The following is a 17,253-nucleotide window of genomic DNA, read 5'->3' as shown; positions in this document are numbered from 1 at the left end:
TTCAAAATGCTGGGAGAGCTGGATGTCCACCCTGGGCTCTCCTTTTTCCTACTGCAGAAACCATAAGCCAAGAGAGACCCTCTTGGTACGGCGCTGTGCCATCTGGGGAAGGGGCAACACGATCAGACTGTAGTTGCCCCTCTTAACTTCTAATGTGGCTCTTCTCAGTCTCTGTGGTCCAGGAGATGCTACAGCTAACTCCAAGATTCTGAGATTTTCACAGTGGTGTCTTGCCTATGGATAGTTGCTAGCTGCCTTTCTTATGAGGGGAACCAAAGTCAGGAACAACCTGTGTTGCCACCTATGGTGACATCACTCCAGGTCTCTTTTTAAAAGTAATATTCTCTCTCACTTTTCCTTGTCTCTATCACTTGATTTATCTTTTCTGTTTTTAACTCTCTAGATCTCTTACTCCTTCCCTGCCCTTTTGGGTTTCTCCTGGTCTATTCTTAATAAATTTCTATTTCATTGCATTCTGTGTAAGACATAAGAATTATGGCTAGTTTTTTTTTTTTTTTTCCTTTCCACTTGTCTCCTCCTGATAGACTGCAGGCAATATTTTGCACCTGAAAACCAAGCCCAACACCTTCCAATGGTTAGTTTCCAATAAGTATTGATTAATTTAAATGGCATTCCTGAGGTCAGAAGACAAAATTAGGCAGCTAGTTCAGATAGTGTGTGCCGTTTCTGAGCTGTGGTCCAGCTCCTATTATTCTGAACTGATCATGCAAAGTAAAAGGGAACGTGTTAGTCACTCAGTTGTGCTCTGAGTTGTGCTCTGAGTCACTCTTGGCGATCCCATGGACTGTAGCCTGTCAGGTTCCTCAGTTCCATGGAGAAACCCATGGAATTCTCCAGCAAGAATACTGGAGTGGGTTGCCATTCCCATCTCCAGGGTAACTTCCTGATCCAGGGATTGAACCTGAGTCTCTTGCACTGCAGGCAGTTTCTTTACCATCTGAGACACGAGGGAAGCCCTTGGTCATGCAAAGTTAGCTTCAATCCATTGCATACATTATTTTTTTACTTCTGTCTTTTGCACGATTTTCCCTGTCTCTGGAATATCCCACTTTCACTTTTCGCCCCACCTTCAGACTTGCTTAGTTCCCATTCTTCCCTAAGTTTTCAAAATAGATGTTATCTTTCCCAAATAGTCTGCTCCACTTTGTCTAAATCCTCATTAAAGTAGGAAACCTGCTTGGTGCTTATATAATATTCTGAACCTTTATCACCACAGTCTGTGAACAAAACATGGTGCTATTAAGTTGTTTATTTTTTTTTTTCAGGTTTCCTTATTCCTATGAGGGAGTAAACTTCATGTAAATGTGGGTGTCAAAAAGCAAGTCGTGGTGGTTGTATTTGTTTGGAAATAATGCAAAAATGTTTCACATGTTTGGACTATGAAGAACTTAAATATATCTGCCAAATGTATGCTGCTGCTGCCTTTGCTGCTGCTAAGTCACTTCAGTCATGTCGGACTCCGTGTGACCCCATAGATGGCAGCCCACCAGGCTCCCCCATCCCTGGGATTCCCCAGGCAAGAACACTGGAGTGGGTTGCCATTTCCTTCTCCAATGCATGCAAGTGAAAAGCGAAAGTGAAGTTGCTCAGTCCTGTCCAACTCTTCGAGACCCCATGGACTGCAGCCTACCAGGTTCCTCCCCCCATGGGATTTTCCAGGCAAGAGTACTGGAGTGGGTTGCCATTGCCTTCTCCAGCCAAATGCATGGATAATAGTTAAATTACTATGGTTGTGAACAGGTTGCTTACCTCTCTATCTGCAAATATACATCACATCAGATGCAGAATGATCTCTGTGATAGTTCCACTCTCTTTCATCTGCCTTCAGATGAGATTTCTTGTATTAATAAAAATAAGTATTATTTAGTTATCTGTAGGGATTCTTCATCACCCTGGATGCACCTAAGAAGTGGGTCCTGCATGTGAGTATCTTCTGTCAGGTACTTATTTTTGAAAAGGAGTTGAGAACTGTTGGATTAAACAATGTGTTTGAACTGTGTGATAGACATCCAAATATCAATATATGGGCAGGAATGTGGTTGGTGTCATGTGCCCTGAGGCCAAGGGATTAAGATTTTCTAAATGTGGCTGGGAAGGACAGATAATTAAGCGGGGGCTTTTAGGACTGATACACAGAAGTATCAGTCCTAAAATGAAGGCCTTATACAATTTATAAAACTGCATGCCATTACTCAAATTGCAAGGTTTACCCTACAGAGGACTGTCAAACATATACATACATACCAATATATATGTAGGAATGGAGGGCTTCACAGGTGGCTCAGTGGTAAAGAATCCCCCTGACAATGAAGGACTCAGGGTTGATCCCTGGGTCAGGAAGACCCTCTAGAGAAGCAAATGGCAACCCACTTCAGTATGCTTACCTGGGAAATCCCACAGACTGGGGAGCCTGGTGGGCTACAGTCCATGGGAACACAAAACAATAGCAAATATAGGAATGGAACTTACAATCATACAGATATTATATTTTGCTGTTCTAGAGAATGACTGACCACATCAATTTTGCTATTTAATCTCATTTAATTCAGAGACTAGGACTGATTTAATTAAAAGCAGAAGATATTAAGAAGAAGTGGCAAGAATACACAGAAGAACTGTACAAAATAGATCTTCATGACTCAGATAATCATGATGGTATGATCACTCACCTAGAGCCAGACATTCTGGAATGTGAAGTCAAGTGATCCTTAGGAAGTATCACTATGAACAAAGCCAGTGGAGGTGATGGTATTCCTGTTGAGCTATTTCAAATTCTAAAAAATAATGCTGTGAAAGTGCTGCACTTAATATGCCAGCAAATTTGGAAAACTTAGCAGTGACCATGGGACTGGAAAAGGTCAGTTTTCATTCCAATCCCAAAGAAAGGCAATGCCAAAGAATGCCCAAACAACCGCACAATTGCACTCATCTCACATGCTAGGAAAGTAATGCTCAAAATTCTCCAAGCCAGGTTTCAATAGTATGTGAACCGTGAACTTCCAGATGTTTAAGCTGGTTTTAGAAAAGGCAGAGGAACCAGAGATCAAATTGCCAACATCTGCTGGATCATCGAAAAAGCAAGAGAGTTCCAGAAAAACATCTATTTCTGCTTTATTGACTATGCCAAAGCCTTTGATTGTGTGGATCACAAGAAACTGTGGAAAATTCTGAAAGAGATGGGACTACCAGAGCACCTGACCTGCCTCTTGAGAAACCTATATGCTGGTCAGGAAGCAACAGTTAGAGCTGGATGTGGAATAACAGACTGGTTCCAAATAGGAAAAGGAATATGTCAAGGCTGTATATTTTCACCCTGCTTATTTAATTTCTATGCAGAGTACATCATGAGAAACGTTGGGCTGGAAGAAGCACAAGGTGGAATCAAGATTGCCAGGAGAAATATCAATAACCTCAGATATGCAGATGACACCACCCTTATGGCAGAAAGTGAAGAGGAACTAAAGAGCCTCTTGATGAAAGTGAAAGTGGAGAGTGAAAAAGTTGACTTAAAGCTCAACATTCAGAAAACAAAGATCATGGCCTTCGGTCCCATCACTTCATGGCAAGTAGATGGAGAAACAGTGGAGATGGTGGCAGATTTTATTTTTCTGGGCTCCAAAATCACTGCAGATGGTGATTGCAGTCATGAAATAAAAGACGCTTACTCCTTGGAATAAAAGTTATGACCAACCTATACAGCATATTAAAAAGCAGAGACATTACTTTACCAACAAAGGCCCATGTAGTCAAGGCTATGGTTTTTCAGTAGTCATGTATGGATGTGAGAGTTGGGCTATAAAGAAAGCTGAGCACTGACAAATTGATGCTTTTGAACTGTGGTGTTGGAGAAGACTCTTGAGTGTCCCTTGGACTGCAAGGAGATCCAACCAGTCCATACTAAAGTCCTTCCATTCATTGGAAGGACTGATGCTGAACCTGAAACTCCAATACTTTGGCCACCTGATGTGAAGAGCTGACTCATTTGAAAAGACCCTGATGCTGGAAAAGATTGAAAGCAAGAGGAGAAGGGGATGGCAGAGGATGAGATGGTTCGATGGCATCATCGACGCAATGGGCATGAGCTTGAGTAAACTCCAGGAGTTGGTGATGAACAGGGATTCCTGGCGTGCTGCAGTCCATGGGGTCGCAAAGAGTTGAACACGGCTGAGCTACTGAACTGAGTACCTTTTAAAAAAGCACCACTGATAAGAAAGGCTTAACTCAGGTAATAATGTGGCCTCCATATGTAGAGGAATAGAAAAAGGATGAGAGAATAATTCATTGGTACATAAGTAGATAAAACAATCCATCCATAGTTGTATGTTCAGTGGGATGAGAAAAGGGATGAATAATGGTGAAGAAATTAGCTATGAGGTAAATCCCAATGTTCATTTAACCTTTGCCTTGATGCTGATAATCGCTCCTACACCGGGTTGTCACATGTCTGACATCACACATAGTGAGTCAAACTATGGATGGTCTTTACCTCCCTGGGTTGCCTGTCAAATCCGCAGCTTTAACATTCCCATTTCTTCTTTATTAGTTCAAATAATACTTCTATTGCTGGATATTTCCCCTCTTCTGTAAAAGAAAAAAATAAATTTTTCTCTTCAATGTGGTTCCAAAGTACTTTCCAATATTATTATAGCATATTCATATTTAATTGATTTAAAAAAATTATTCAGTCTATTCTACTGGACTCTGGAGGTAAGGTTCAAATGCACAATTGAAAAGGATGAGTAGTTGAGCAATTTCATTCTAAATTTGTTTATCGATAGTTGAATGATTACACTTTGCTCTGCTCCTATAAGACTCTTGATAGATTAAGGCCAAGGACACATAACATTTACTTGCAATGGGAGAGAAAAAAGAAAAATGATGGAGACAAAAGGAACAAAATTAACTTATTGAGAGAATGATATAAACCATTACACTTTGGGGGTCTTGCATATCTCTTCTGTTTAAACTTTATGGTAGACCTATAAAATTAGTTTATTATTCTTGTTTTATAGTAGAGAAGAATAAAGAAAGGTGAGTTTCAGGGGCTTGGGGAAGGTGGTGCAGATGAGCTGATGGAGAATGGCAAACTGGGAGATAGCATGAGGGAGGTGGAGGGGAAAATAAATTTAAAAAGGAGGGTATTGAAAACAAAATTTTCATGCAAATAGACACCAGGACATGAATTGCTGCAAAATAAAATATAGATAGCTCTAAGAGAGGATTCCAGTGACTAAAGTATCTGAAGTATATTTCAAAAGCCCCACTCCTTGACTACATGGATAACATGCAGGCAAAAATCAATCTTGCATAAATTAGGGTATGGATTGCAAATTGGCTGTCCACTTGCTGAATCCAGACCACTGTGGCCTACATATTTGTCTAAAAGTTTAGACATTTCAACTAAAACTTCAGTTATTGGCTGTTTTTGAAGACACAGCAGTAATGGCCCCATTTCCATAGGGCAGCAATCCCTTGGAAGAGTACATTTGCTCCCTTAGATGAGGCAAGTACTGTCTTATTTGTTAACATCTTTGCTTAACTTGAATAATTGTGTATGTTACGTGGGTGACTCCCAAGAGATTCAGAGTCTGTAAACATTGACTTTAAAATATACCTCTCAGGAATTAGAAGGCTATTTGAATACCCGTCCATCACAGGCTATAATGGATATTGAATAGGAGAGCTAAAGATGATTAAAATGCATGGTTCTCTCATGAAATCAGAGTCCAGCAGGCTAGATGGAATAATCTTTAAAAAAATGAAATATGAAAATACTACACTAAAATTTAGTAGGAAGTACTGCAGAACCACGGATAAAAGAGAAATTAGTCTTCCTTTTAGAGAAGAAGGAAAATATTCAACAATAAAGTAGTATTTGAACTGGTAAAGAAGGAACAGGGATTTAAAAGTTGTAGATTTGAAAGACATCCAGGGAGAAAATTGCAAACACAAGACATATATACAAATATATAGTATATATAGGAAAATATATGGCATAGGTATCATATATAGGTGTGAAAAATCAGTATGTTGAAGAGAAAATGGTAATTGAACATGGCTATATTATTCAGTAAAAATTGAGGAAAAGGAATAATAATAAATAAGTCAATAAATGAATTTAAAACAAAGACTTCATAGGTCCTTAAAGCTCATAGTAAGTTATTTAGAGATTATTCTATAAGCAGTGGCAGCCACTGGAAGAATTTGGGGGGATTTAATTGATTTAAACAATGTATTGAAAGGATTTAAGTTTTGGAACTGAGACATAAAAGAGACAAGAAGCAGTCACTTGTGTGCCAAGGTTGGCAATGATTAAGACAGAGAATGTAGATTTAACAGGCATTCTTCAATTAATTTAACATGGGTTGATTCAATGTAATATTAATCAATTCAATATAGCATGTATCAATCATATCATATCATATGTGTCAGGAATCTTGGTGGATACTGGTATTAGAATTTTGAATAATCCCATCCTATCTCCATCACCATGTGGCTGAGATTCTAGTACAAACCCCAGTAGAATCTATGGAGACAGGTGAGACTGAGAAATGAGACAGGCAAACAGAGAAGCTTTCTTAAAAACATTTAAATACTATCAAGGTCCTTTTAGACACTCTAAAACCATACCTCTCTCTAACCACATTCTTCTCCCAACTGAATCTAAGATAAAATTAATGAAATATTGCATGTTTGGTTTAATGGTCCCAAGATTGATGGAAAATACAATCTCAAATGTGCCCTGTGATTAGACCCAGAAATTTTGTTCAATTCAATTTTCCTGCTACAGTTTTTCTTGCTCCCAATTTTTAGCTCCAAATAGAATAGAAAGACATGTGAATGCGAGGGGTATATATATGTGTGTGTGTATATATATGATTATATGTATGATTCTCACAGTAATTTTGCCTTTATGTTGTATTTCATTCTCTAGTCTTATAATAGCATAATGTTTTTCAAAAACTGATGCCTTAGTTCAGAGAGCGTTGCCTTGCTGTGTTTTCAGAACTCTTTGCTGTTTATAGGCAAGCGATGTATAGAGGGAAAAAGAAGAGAAAATAGAGTTTTAATTTTTCATCAGTGATTACTTTTTGACCTGCATTTTCTTGTTTGTTCACCAGACACATGTCTCAAATTCCTGCTTTTCTGGTGTCTTCCTTGCTACTTCTTTGTTCTTGGAAGAAAAATTTTAGGGAAATGAGGACTGGATATGTGGGATGAAAGCTTCTATTTTTTCAGCAAATTCTAATGCTTTTTTCACCCAGAGCTTTGTGAACGGAAAATAACAGAAATGGTAGTGACTCATTATCACCTGGGTGTCAGGCAGGATTGGGTTTCAGAAGCCCCAAATACTTTCAATCACATGATCCCAGCAAACTGCTTGTAATGTGCAGAGTGCAGTTGCCTCAGATGAGTTGAAGGAAGGAGTTAGATAGTCTATAAGGCAGCTCTGGGTTCATGTGTAACAATAACTTGAGAGTTATATGCATATGGTTAGACCCCTTTGCCAAAAAGGATAAAAAATCCCCAAGCCATTGTTTAAACAGGAAGATCCTCCTCTCCAAAAGACACTGTAAAGAAATCATTACCTGGTTACCTAGGTTAAAATATTACTTACCCCTACATTATACTAATAAACTCTTCTTTTAAAATGTACATATCTTGGGAATCATTGGCAGGGGACATTAGCAATTCTCTCTTTAATTAAGTTTTTTTTTTTTTTTTTTTTTTTTAGGATTTGTACTATAAAGTGTCAGTCAGTTCAGTTCAGTCGCTCAGTCATGTCCGACTCTTTGCGACCCCATGAATAGCAGCACGTCAGGCCTCCCTGTCCATCACCAACTCCCGGAGTTCACTCCCCAACTCCATAACTCTCTAGGGCTCTGTTTTCTAGTTTGTAAATTGAAATTAATGATAGCATTCGTTGTGAAGATTGAGTGGATTAATTCATGAAAAATGTCCAGACCAGTGTCACATATAAGTTTGACGGGGGAGCCTGGTTGGCTGCCGTCTATGGGGTCACAGCGTCGGACACAACTGAAGTGATTTAGCAGCAGCAGCAGTATAGCTAGCATCCAAAATGTCAACAGAAAGGGCCAATGCCATATAATCCATCAGAGGTGCATGGTAGAGAGTGGTGGTCATTAATGGTTTGTAGGCTGGGAGTTAAATCCATTGATTGTCAAACTAGGAGTCTGAAAGGTGATTCTTGAGAAGGGTAGAGACTGGATAGAGTAAATAAAAGGAATTCAAATAGTAGTGAATGAAATTAGAAATACCAGCCTTTCAATGTTGTTGTTGTTCAGTTGCTAGGGCTACAACTCTTTGCAACCCCATGGACCGTATCACATAGCACATCAGACTCCTCTGTCTTCCACTATCTTCCAGAGCTTGCTCAAACTCATGTCCATTGAGTTGGCAATGCTATGTAAACATCTCATCCTCTGCCGTCCCCTTCTCCATCAATCCAGATAGCCACTACCAGGGAGCATGGCCAGATGATCTAAGATGATCCAACAATGGCCGGATGATCTGAGAGTCCTTTGAAGTTTCACTGGGAGAATGTCTTTCTGCTCTAATTTAAAATGCTTGCCTGCTCAGAGTCTATGTCTTCTCTGAGATCATTTTAAAGTTATTCTTTTCTGTCATGCATACACCTGACTACTTCAGACAATGTGAATCTTTTTTTTTCTTTTTAAATTTTCAAAGCATACCCAGTAGAATAAAACTCAGTAAACATACCAGTTATCATGTCTTTTGTGCAAATGTCTCCTGCAATGAAGAAGACATAATCTGAGAATTGGATTTGGGTAGGCTGTATATTGTCACCCTGCTTATTTAACTTATATGCAGAGTACATCATGAGAAACGCTGGGCTGGAAGAAGCACAAGATGGAATCAAGATTGCCGGGAGAAATATCAATAACCTCAGATATGCAGATGACACCACCCTTATGACAGAAAGTGAAGAGGAACTAAAAAGCATCTTGATGAATGTGAAAGTGGAGAGTGAAAAAGTTGGCTTAAAGCTCAACATTCAGAAAATGAAGATTATGGCATCTTGTCCTATCACTTCATGGGAAATAGATGGGGAAACAGTGGAAACAGTGTTAGACGGGAGTCTGAGTGAACTCTGGGAGTTGGTGATGGACAGGGAGGCCTGGTGTGCTGCGATTCATGGGGTCGCAAAGAGTCGGACACGACTGAGCGACTGAACTGAGCTGAACTGAAAATCACTGCAGATGGTGGCTGCAGCCACAAAATTAAAAGACGCTTACTCCTTGGAAGGAAAGTTATGACCAACCTATACAGCATATTAAAAAGCAGAGACATTACTTTGACAGCAAAGGTCCATCTAGTCAAGGCTATGGTTTTTCCAGTGGTCATGTATGGATGTGAGAGTTGGACTGTGAAGAAAACTGAGTGCTGAAGAATTGATGCTTTTGAACTGTGGTGTTGGAGAAGACTCTTGAGAGTCCCTTGGACTGCAAGGAGGTCCAACCAGTCCATTCTGAAGGAGATCAGCCCTGGGATTTCTTTGGAAGGAATAATGCTAAAGCTGAAACTCCAGTACTTTGGCCACCTGATGCGAAGAGTTGACTCATTGGAAAAGACTCTGATGCTGGGAGGGATTGGGGGCAAGAGGAGAAGGGGACGACAGAGGATGAGATGTCTGGATGGCATCACTGACTCGATGGACGTGAGTCTGAATAAACACTGGGAGTTGGTGATGGACAGGGAGGCCTGGCGTGCTGCGATTCATGGGGCTGCAAAGAGTCAGACACAACTGAGTGACTGAACTGAACTGACGTATTTATCAGCATGATACGTAAATATTAAGGAATTGGGCCATGTGCTCTAACTGGTAAATTCAAGAGCTTTGGTTTAAATCCAGATATCTGGCACAAAAATCCATCCTGACTTTTAAAATATGCCTGTAGTATTTGCAAAAGCTGCCTGAAAATTAGAATAAACCTGGGTGTTGTTAGTGAGAAACGTAAACTCTTTGATTTGAACCTGGTGAGTCAGAATTTTTGTAGACAGACCTCATTATCTACTTTGTGAACAGACACCTCTACATAGCTCTTATTAAGAAAGAGGTTTGGAGATAGTGGGGGAAGGGGTGGATAAAGAAAGACTGAACATCATTCATTCATTGAAAGGGACCTAGACATGCCGAATATATCGGCCTCCATTTCCAAATAAGCACATTGTGCAAATCAAATATGCTTAAATAATGATAAAACAGAATATACCATTCCAAAACACAGAGTGAGTCACAGAAATCACAGAAACCATATCTACTAGACAGTCTTGGGGGGCTAAACACTCAGCAGACGTTGGGGGTTTCCTGGATCTCTGTGATGTGATCAACCAATTCCAGGTGACACCGCTCCTCTCCAGAGAGGTACAAGGATTTGAGCATTGGGGCTACAACTGCAATAATGATTCCAGAGAAAAGAATAAACATATGTATCCCAAGATAGATTCCCAAGCTGATGATGGGGGTTGAAGGGAAGAGAGAAAGTCATTTTCAGGCCAGTAAGCCCCACTGCACAGCCGCTGTGAGCTGTGTGATTCACCGAGCACATTTCAAGGAATAGCTGTCATGTGTCACTAACTGACTCTCACTGCAGATGGGCCCCAGGGTACTCAGGATCTATTTTGGGGAGGCCACAAGCAGCGAAAGCCTGCTGGTGCCACTGTAAGAAAATCTCAGCCACCCTTGAAAATATGGGAAAACAAACCGTTAAATCCAAGCACATTTTCTTCTTGTTATGATTCACGGTGCCTGTGCTGCTTCTTCTCCATTCCCCATTCCCACTGTCTCTTCTCTGTGCTCCCTTCTTAGGTAACACCATCAATTTTTAATTCTCTCTTAAGTCCGTGGACAAAGCATGTAACTTGGAGTTTTCCATATAACCAGAAAGAAAAGAAGAAAGCCAGCGTTAGTGTACATACTGCAGGTTTTTGTCAGTCCAGTGGCATAAATCCTTCCAGGTGCAGTTATTTCTCCTTTTTTTCCACTTTTCAGCTGGATGTTGATACCCAGGGCTACCTTGGAAGCCTTTTACTGAAGTTGGCAAATCCTTCCATATCCTTGGTCCTAATCACAGGCAAAATAATGACATCTATGTCCTCTCCCTTCAAAGACTTGATGTCCTAATCCCTGGAGTCTGTGAATATGTTAACTTCTATGGCAAATGGACTTCACAGATTTGCTCAGATTGAGGATCTTGAGATGGACAGATGCTCCTGGATTATCTGAGTGAGCCCAGGTTGATGACAAGGATTCTTACAGGAAGGAGGCGAGTCAAGAGTATAAGAAGGAGATATGACTACAGAAACTGAGGTTGGAATGAGTGACACAGGTTCATGAGCTGAGGGACTCAGACAACCTCTAGAAACTAGCAAAGGCAAGAAAACAGACTACTATTGCTCAGCGCCTTCAGAAGGAATGCAGCCTCGGGAATATAAAAGAGGGCAGATGAATGTTGTTTTAAGATCCTAAGTTCTGGTAATGTTAGAGCAGCAATAGGAAACCAATTCAGCACCAAGGACTAAGAATACTCACATTGGATCATCATGTGAGTAAGAAGTAAACTTGTGCTGTGTTAATTCACTGGAATGTTGTTGTACGCATTTAAGAGTGAGTCATGTGTAAATATTATGGACTCTAGACATTAGACTTTATGATATCCTGAGAAGTTAAGGGTTTACCAAATTGGATATTACTCAGTCTGGCTCCATTCTTCTGCACCTTGATCCTCTGTTTTCTTCCCACTTTCTCAAAGCTTCAAGTTCAATTTATTTCTGTGTCCTCTTCCAATGCCTTTTGTGACTATGCCAGGTTAGAATAAGTTTTGCCACAGCCTTTAAACAGTCATGTACTTTTTCTATGCAAAATAAAGTGGATAAATATGGTAAAACAAATGGAGCATCTCAACAAAGAATTACCAAAAAGACAATTTTAAAATGCAATTATCTACAGTGCATCTGTTTAAACACCCTCACTACCATTTTTCTCTCTAAATTTCAACTTTTCCTTCTGGTGGCCCACTTTTATCAGACTTTTGAATAGGTTTCACTGGAGACTGAGGTGGCGTTTAGGTAAGCCAACTGAAATTATTTATATGTCAATATCGCCTTTCTAAGGTTTTTGTTTTTTTTTTTTTTTTTGGTTCTTTATAAATATGGAGATAGATGGGCTCATTTCAGAAGCTGGAATGCATTTTCAAAAGGTTTTGTAATTGTTTCTATCCACCCTTTCACACTCTATTTTTACATTACCTTCTGTAAGTATCTGTGTTAGTCAAGGTAGGTTGGAAGCAATGTACATCAAGGCTCTGTGTAACAGCAGAGTTGTAAGATATGAAAAGCCAGAGCACCTGAGCTCCCAAAGAACTGCTTAAGGATGAACTACCTGAGACAGAACCCACATTCGAATATTTGTTATAATGAGAATAACCTTTCATTGTGTCAAGTCACCGAATTTTGGAGTTGTTTATTTTAGTAGTTGTCCTGCTCTTCTCCACTCAGAGGAGTAAAAAACAGTATAGAGAATTGTTTGCATGGTCTAATTTTGTCATTGTAATGTATAGGATGATCAGTGAAGTGACTTTGTGATTAAGGTCACATATATGACAGTGGTCAATTTAAGAATGTCCAAGTCTCTTGACTTCGCTCAGATGCTTCCCCCACATATCCAGTATTTGATTCCCTCATGGAATCATTTTGCACCATTCCCAGCCCTGAAGCAGCCAGGGAAATGTCTTCAAGTCTAGCTCATAGGACTCTCTGTTGCATTGATTTTCTAGAAGATTTATTGCATTGACCTGAACTCAATGAAGAAACTAAATCCAATTCACTAAGGAATTACAAGCCTGTCCGATCAATAATCTATTTATCTCCTTCACTTTGCCATCTTTAGACACTTCCAGCTTGTCATAGGAAATTGAACGCATTTAAAAATATATATAATTATGCAGCTTCAGGAGAGGTCTCCAACGTCTCTGAAAATTTTCAGTTGCCTTTGAGGAAATACAAGCCTGGTATGGGTAATAGAGATCACACTCTGGTCACCATCCAAGTATCTGGCCTGGGCTCATTAATAGAAATATAGTGTCAGAGTAATAGGGCACATAATTGCAGCATTTTTCCATACTATCACAATTCTATCGGGGATATTGGGTTCAGTTCTGGAGCCTGGCATTAGATCACATAATTGAATTGATGCATATCCAAAGGAAAGCAACTCTATTGATAGCGGGGGAATATTGAGGAAGGAAATATGAAATGAAATATGGGAAATATTTAAATATGAATGAAGCATGAGGAATATTTAAAGGTGAATATTCTGTTGATATAAACAAATTGAGGAAACTTAAAAGACAGCTTTAAATAATTGAAGGCTGGGCGTAGAAAAAGGAGTTTATTCCACATAGATCCAGATTGCAGACATAGAATATCCCAGACAACTTAGCCAGGGTATTTTAGTTTGGTAAAAGAACAACCTCTTATAAAATCGTAATTCTCATAGAACTCCCTTTCCTGGAGGTATCCATCTGTATGCCATTGGATAAATGTGAACAAGATAATCATCTCTCTAGAGTGGACTATGGAGTTAAAATGGGAAGCAGTACGATTAGGGCAAGCATACCAGATACTGCTCCTATCCGACACATTGTTGCAGCACCTAATCCTGCCTTTGCTACATCCTCATGTACATTAGCCCACTGCCCTTGCTCTTCTCTTCCTGATTCTTGGATTTCTGGCCATATACCATGGCTTTGAGATGGACTTCTGATCTCTGAAGACTAGTGAGGCTTGAAATCTCTCTCTTGGGCTCTTTGGTTTATGAGTGTTCGTTCTGTTTTTTCCCATAGTTGTAGGTGTGTGTCTACATGACATAGGTGTCCTGAATTCTTGTGTAAAAATGTATCTTTTCCCTCCCCAAATTCTGTAAAACTTAGTGCAGTGGCTGATACAAAAATATGAAAATAAACATGAGACATTACCATATTTATCCTAAAAAGGTTTTACCTTTCTACTTAGTTCCTTGTTATTGCACACCATTTCCGTTGTCTGTTATTAATAACACTTTCTTGACTCGTAAGAGTATCATCCTTATTGCTAGATTGGTGATCTTAAAATTCACTTGGATCAGTTAAGTCTGCTGTTCAAAACTATTTAAATCCATAACCCATTTGATCCCAGTTTTTCCTACCACTCCTCCTCTTAATGTTACCCATTGCTCATACTTGCCATTCCATTCTTACCAGGGCCTGAATTAGTGGTTTTCACATTTTAAGAAACATTAGAAGCACATGGAGGGCTTATAAACCACAGATTTCTGGGGGACATCCTAGGATTCAGCAGGTCTGAGGTAGGGACCAAGAATTTGCACTTCTAATGACTTTCTGGTGAATGCCAAGGCTACTTTCCTGTGGTCCTTAGAGACCACACTCTGAGAAGCTAGATTGCTCTAGACTGTAAATGTCTGGTAAGTAGGACCCGTGATATTTGTTAGTAAAGTTCTATGTTAGTTTGTAGCACCCTCTGAGGTATATATTGCATTGGCCAAAAAGTTCACTCGAGTTTGTCTGTAATATCTTCTGGAAGATGTTCCAGGAAAGCCTGAACAAAATTTTTGGCCAACTCAACAATTCTCTGTTTGAAGGATCTTCTCTTATGTAATGTAGATAGTGCAACAAGATCCCTAGTCTCTACCTACTAGATTCCAATAGCATCTCCCATCCAATTGTGATAACCAAAATATCATCACACACTGGAAAATGCCACCCTTCTCCCAAGTGAGGACCTGTGGATTAGAGGATATAGAAATACCTAATTCTTTTTGTTGCCAAATAGTTTTCATTTCAAGAAAGTTATAAGATAAACATCAATCAAATAAGAATAATATTTTTTTAAAGGAACGGTTTATGCCATGTTTATTACAACATGGGGCTCCTATAGAGCCAGGTTGAAGCTGACTGCAAGTCAACCACTAGATCTTGAAACTTTTTTTTTTTTTTTTGAGATGGATTTCATTTTATTTTATTTTTTTAATTTAATTTTATTTTTAAACTTTACATAATTGTATTAGTTTTGCCAAATATCATATGACTAGCATCATAGTACAGGAACCTAAGCTGTGGTCAGTCCACTTATGTGGTTTTGCTAAGAGTGGGCACAGCCTGCTTGCCTAGACCCCACATAAAATTATCTGTCCTTTTAAATAACACCAATCACATAAATCTGGGATGGGGAGACAGTAGAAGAGCATAAAATGGAGCATAATGGTTTAATATACAGCATTTCTGTCTAGCTGTGAACACGGTCCTACATGTCTCTTGCAATCTGAAAGATTTCTGCTTCCTTCCCTTGCGAAGGAATGAAGACCAGGTAGACAAAGAGAAGGTGAATGCTCCCTGCTCTGCTTCCCCTTCCCCTGTTTTATACAGAACAGACATTCTATGTTTGTTGAATAAATAATTGACTGAACAAACACAGGTAAATGAAAAGTATGGGGGAAGGTGGGATAACATTATCTTGAGGGTGCTGCTCAAATTGAAAATTCTATTTTTCTGTGAACATATTGTCTCGACTTCTCCGAAAGGTGTCAGAAGTTGCTTAAGTGCGAATAAAAGATTGCAAACTGACTTCCCATAAGTACTTAAATTCCTAACGTATGCCAGGCTCTGTATTATCTACCTTCTCACTTAGTCTTACAAAAGCCCTATGAAATTAATATTAATACCTTCATTTCACCATGAGAAGACCAAAGCTCAAAGAGGTGGAGACTTGTCTAAGGCTGAACAGTTGGTTAACACCAGGAACAAAATCGGGCCAACATCTTCTGATTCTAGTTGACTGTTTCATCCACCACAAAGTCCTCAGCAATCAACACCACCGAGCAATACACACTTTCCCACATGGCTGGTCTTCTTCCACTCTGACAATATGCTACTGAGTTAGCTCCAGCTCTGGTGATGACAGAATTTGTGCTTTTTGCTACAAATGCAATTTCTTCAGGCTTAGATTAATCGTCCTCCTTTCCCTGCTGAAAATCTCTAGACAACGGAGGTACTGCGGTGTTTTGAAACACATCAAAAGACATGAAATCCAAGACACTGAGGGTCTGGAAGGTTCAAAGTATCATTCACAATCATTAGGAACAATATCTTGTTGTTCAGTGGCTCAGTCATGTCTAACTCTTTGCCATCCCATGGACTGCAGCACGCCAGGCTTCCATGAACAATGACAATATCTGGGACTTATTTATTGAGCACTCCCCACACTCCAGACACATTCCCAAGATTTTTACATCAAAAGTTTTTGACACAAAAATCTTGGCGACAAGTCTATAGGATAGACTGTCACAACCCTATTTTATTGATGAGGAATCCAAAGTTCTATATGGTGCTACCTCCTTCATTTTAGAAAGGCTCAGAGTAGCTGAGTGACTTATTCAAGGTCAGTGTCAGAATTCAAACCCAATATTCTTATGATCCCGATTCTTAAAAGTCTTCCCACCATCAGTTTAGTTCAGTTCAGTAGCTCAGTCATGTCTGACTCTTTGTGATCCCATGTACAGCAGCATACCAGGCCTCGCTGTCCATCACCAACTCCCAAACTTTACTCAAAGTCATGTCCATTAAGTCAGTGATGCCATCCAACCATCTCATCCTCTGTCATCCCTTCTCCTCCTGCCTTCAATCTTTCCCAGCACCAGGGTTTTTTCCAGTGAGTCAGCTCTCTGCATCAGGTGGCCAAAGTATTAAAGTTTCAGCTTCAACATCAGTCCTTCCAATGAACACTCAGGACTGATCTCCTTTAGGATGCACTGGTTAGATGTCCCTTCAGTTCAAGGGGACTCTCAAGAGTCTTCTCCAACACCATGGTTCAAAAGCATCAAATCTTTGGCAGTCAGCTTTCTTTATAGTCCAACTCTCACATCCATACACGACTCCTGGAAAAACTATAGCTTTGGCAAAGTAATATCTCTGTTCTTTAATATGCTATCTAGGTTGGTCATAACTTTTCTTCCAAGGAGTAAGTGTCTTTTAATTTCATGGCTGCAGTCACCATTTGCAGTGGTTTTAGAGCCAAAAAAAAGAGCCAAAAAAAAAGCCAAAAAAAGGAGCCAGAAAAATAAAGTCTGTCACTGTTTCCACTGTTTCCCCATCTATTTGCCATGAAGTGATAGGACCAGATGCCATGATCTTAGTT

Source organism: Bubalus bubalis, chromosome 3 (genome assembly GCF_019923935.1).
Source record: "Bubalus bubalis isolate 160015118507 breed Murrah chromosome 3, NDDB_SH_1, whole genome shotgun sequence".
Lineage (NCBI taxonomy): Eukaryota > Metazoa > Chordata > Mammalia > Artiodactyla > Bovidae > Bubalus > Bubalus bubalis.
This window is presented reverse-complemented; position numbering follows the sequence as displayed.